Source organism: Physeter macrocephalus, chromosome 7, assembly GCF_002837175.3.
Source record: "Physeter macrocephalus isolate SW-GA chromosome 7, ASM283717v5, whole genome shotgun sequence".
NCBI classification, from domain to species: Eukaryota; Metazoa; Chordata; class Mammalia; order Artiodactyla; family Physeteridae; genus Physeter; species Physeter macrocephalus.
Window position 1 is genome coordinate 27,462,702 of NC_041220.1, and position 4,479 is coordinate 27,467,180.

Consider the following 4,479-nt stretch of genomic DNA (forward strand, 5'->3'; position numbering starts at 1 on the left):
GAGCTGAGCATCCCATCTCCAGGTCCGCCATGGTCCACCCCTGTGCCACACAGATCTACTTCTCCATGATATATGGAAACAGCTCGTCATGGCTCTGATGGGCCTCGCTTCCTGACGGGAAACTTGGATAGAGGGAGGTTAGTGTGACAAAATAGAGCCCTCATCTCTGCAGTTGACTCAAGGCCACAGCTGGCACCCATCATGTCCCTCCTCCTCTCTCCATTCTAAATTCTCTTCGCCCTCAGCTACCTCCTATGTTGGTTTTAGTTTTTTCCGAAGAGTCTGACTCTCTATGAAACAAGCGTCTCTGCCCAGGCTTGTTGCTTGTTCCCATTCCTGTGGGCAAAGAGTGCCAGGAGGTGTTCCCACTGGGTCACCTGAGCTCATACGTTCCTCCTTGTTTCTCCTGGGTATCAGGAAGCCTTCCTCCTCATGCTGTTCAAGGCCAATTACTCCTGACAAGATGGCGACTCCTTGCTTGCTGAAGAATTCCAAAGTGCTCAGGGGATAGCAGTAAGCCTGAACTTCAATGAGACCCTCGCTGTGTCCCCTGGTGACAGCCTGCCCCCTTTGGGAGCAAAGGCATCTCATCCTGAAGAGCCCAGAGTTGTGGAGACAGGAATCTACAGAACACCTGAGTAGATCACTGGGAGTAATAGTAAGTGGGGCTAATTCTACTTCTATCCCTTGGTTCCAGACCCATGTATTCTTCCTGATGGGAACACAGCCATAGCGAGGTCTCTGATTCAATGAGCGTACTGCTTCTTGGAGGATGGGTTATATCCTTACAAGGCATTGCCTCTGAACTGGTGCTTCAGCTGCCACTTCAGCAGGCTGCTTATTACTCAGGCTGGCAGTTTCTGGGTGATGTGGGTAAAATAGTATATGATATTACTAGTCAATCCTATGGTCCTGGGCCCACTTTTTTGCTCCTCTATCATGATAAAATGTTTTCCCTGGTTGGATGTTATGTTACATGGAATCCCATACCTGTAGATCAGGTGTTCCATAAATTCCACATGGTGGTGCTTCCCTGTGGGAAAGAGAGCAAACCCCACCAGGAGTAAGTGTCTATTCCTGTCTATAACTGCTGGAATTTCCAAGATGGGAGAATCCCAATGAAGTCAGCTTGCTACCAAGTGGCCAGTGGGTCTCCTTAATGAACATTGCCATAACAAGGGGTTAGCATTGGTCTCTGCTGTTGGCAGGCTGGACATTGGATGTGGTTTGACAGTATTAGCTAGATTGGCCTTGGTCAGTGGGAGTCTGTGCTATTGGGCCCATGCATAATCCCTATTTCAGCCAGCAGCTGTGGTCACTAGGCGTGTGCATTTTGCCAGCATTGTAGTAGATACTGATCAAAGCTAGCTAGCAAAAACAGGCCAACTCATTTTATCTACTTGGTTATTTACATGTACTTATCCCATTCCTCTATCCCCAAATTCCTTGCTTTGATGACTGAACTCCAAGCTTTCAATCTTTTTCCTTCTAGGTCTCCAACAAACCAGACAAGCCATTTTCCACTCACAGGAGTCCATCTAGAGTCCATCTCAGGCTAGTTTTCCTTTCACACAAAGTGAATATGACCAGGTATGCCACATAATACCCATGGAAAAGACTTTCCCTTTGTAACTGTCTCTCAGGACCACTGCGGAGTGGGAATGTAATACAGCTGCCATATCATGTTTGACTTGCACATGCTGAACCAATCCGTCTGTAAATTAAGTTTGGACGTTTTCCTCCTCTTTCATTTGATCGTATAGGACTCCCTCTCTCTCCCGTGATACAACCAGAGGTATGAGCTGGGGGCAGGGTGCTGGTGAAACTGTGACAGGTGACGTGGGTCTGGGCTCCCTGCTTAGGCAGCTTTCTGTGCTCTCTCATCCTACTGATGCTCAAGCTGGGATGTATATTTCCATTCTATGATGAATTGCTGGACCCTCATCACTTTCCAATTTGGCAGGTTCAATAGGCTCCAGTTCATGTTGTACAGTTTGGGATACATAATCACTTTGGTGTCCCCTGCTCAAACATTCCAGTTCTCTACCATGGCTCAGTAGAACTCTAAGACCCACTTTTCAGAAAGTGTGTATATAATTCTCTATTGCAGATGCTTCAGAACTCTGCACTGAGATTCTCCCTCTTGGGCCTGTCATAAGCTCTACCCTATACCTCCTTTTCATCAGTGATATCTCCATTATCATGATGTCTGTCAGATCATATGGCCCAAGTGGCAGAGCACTGCCTTCTAGAGCTGCTGCAGAGCCCTGTCTTGCTCTTGACCCCACTCAAATAGGGCAGCTTTCTGTGTCATCTAGTTAATAGGCTAAAGTACACCTAGGTGTGGAATATGGTACCCTGGAACCACAAGAAGCCTAGTAAGTGTTATGACTCCTTCTTTGCAGTAGGAGATATTAGATACAGCAATTTAGTTTGGAGGGATATCATAGAATACCCCTGACCACTGGATCCCCTAAAGACTATACTCAGGTTGCAGGCCTCTCAATCTTCATGAGCTTTATTTCCATCCTCCAGAGCATAAGGGTCACAGCAAAGTCTCCAGTGTGTTAGTCACCTCTTGTTCATTATGCTCTATCCACATGATGTCATTGACATATGGATAGATATGATGCTCTGCAAAGAGGTCCAAATGGTCCCGATCACTCCAGATTATATTATGACTGAGAATGGGAGAGTTCACATAGTCTTGGGGCAAAACTAGATATTGTTGTTCTTTCCATGTTAATATAATGTGTTTCTGATTCTCTTTCCTGAATGGAATATATAAAAATGAGTCTTCCAAGCAAATAGCTGCATAACATGTTCCTGAGGCCATATTAAGCTACTTAAGTAAAGAGACACTACAGCTGGCACAGCAGCTGCAGTTGGGGCTGTTACTTAGTGTAGCGTGAAGTAGCTTATAGTCAGTTTCCAGAATCCATCCAGTTTCTGCAGGGGTGAGACCGGCAAATTAAATTGAGATATGGTAGGAATCACCATCCTGGAATCCTTTAGATCTTTAATGGTAACATTAATCCACAGTGCCCCCAACCCCGCCCCAGAATGCAACATTGGTTTTGATTTGCCCTCTTGGCTGTAGGGAGGTTGGTGTGGCATTTCAGAGATTTCCACCTGGCCTTCCCCACTATGATAGTTTTAGCCCACAGGCCAGAGACCCAGTAGAGCCTGGGATTCCAATTGCCAGGTGTGTCAATCACAATAATTCATTCGGGGACAGGAGAATTAAGTCAGACTTTGGCCAGGTCTTCATTTATTAACTTCCCCCATTTGCCCCCCACACTAAAGCGTGATGATGCTTCAGGTCTCTGGGAGTCATCTTGGACTCTGTGTCTCACAGACCTTACAAAGTCTGTATATTTCCATTTCCAAAGTGTATAGCCCCTCAAGTACACAGCCAAAAGTTACTTTGGGGATGGACTCAGGGAATCTATATAGGACATGCCTGCCATGGTGTTGCAGGGTATTTCTTCCTGGGGGCCTAGACACTTCTTCAGTCAACGGGTTGCAGATCTGAAAACTGGCACAGGTAGGAAACTGAGCAAAGGATCATGAATTTTTATTTGGATGGCTATCCCCATTTTCTTGCTTCTCCATCCTTGCTTTCTTCTCACTGTAGATGTTAAGCAGCGCTTCTGTTGGCTGCCTGTCTATTTTGCCCCTGGGGGACAATTAGCCATCTCTACAACTCTCTGAGAGTCAAAGGCCCTTGGCTGCCCCTCTTACCTGGCTTCTAGTGACCAAGTACCATCACATGGCCTCTATTGCTATGAAGGAAGCCTGCTCTGTGACCACATTCTGTATCACCAGCCTTGGCCCTCTAGTGATGCTGGTAGCTCTCTCTCACCAGAACATTCCTGTTGCCTTGTTGAATGGTGTGTTCTCTGGCAGTTCTCTTGGCTTCACATAATATATCCATTCCAGCATAACCACCTCTCTCTGCCTTTTTATTCCTCCCTCTGTTGTTTCTCATAGAAGTTCAGAGATTTCAGCTTTGCTCAGGGCAGGCACCCGCTTCCTTCAGGGCACCAGAGGCCACATTAGCAGTGAGTTTACCCCTAGGGTCCTTTCAAGGGTATCGAATCCCATGTCCCAAGGAAGTGCCCAAAGTCTCTGAATTGTTGCTAATACACTCTTTTTTTTAAAAAAACATCTTTATTGGAGTATAACTGCTTTACAATGTTGTGTTAGTTTCTGCTGTATAACAAAGTGAATCAGCTACACGTATACACATGTCCCCATACCCCCTCCCTCTTGCGTCTCCCTCCCACCCTCCCTATCCCACCCCTCTAGGTGGTCACAAAGCACCGAGCTGATCTCCCTGTGCTGTGTGGCTGCTTCCCACTAGCTATCTATTTTACATTTCGTAGTGTGTATATGTCCATGCTACTCTTTTACTTCATCCCAGCTTACCCTTCCCCATCCCCGTGTCCTCAAGTCCATTCTCTATGTCTGCGTCTT

General features: G+C 46.4%; 1 long non-coding RNA gene across 1 annotated transcript in view; it reads left to right on the forward strand.

Annotated features, from left to right (window-relative positions):
* Nucleotides 1-559: 559 nt before the first annotated feature.
* Nucleotides 560-4,479, forward strand: part of LOC102995632 (uncharacterized) — a 33,434-nt gene continuing 29,514 nt past the window's right edge. The window contains exons 1-2 of the long non-coding RNA XR_449218.4: nucleotides 560-658; nucleotides 1,493-1,590. This is a non-coding gene — a long non-coding RNA (uncharacterized lncRNA). The remainder of the gene's footprint in view (nucleotides 659-1,492; nucleotides 1,591-4,479) is intronic.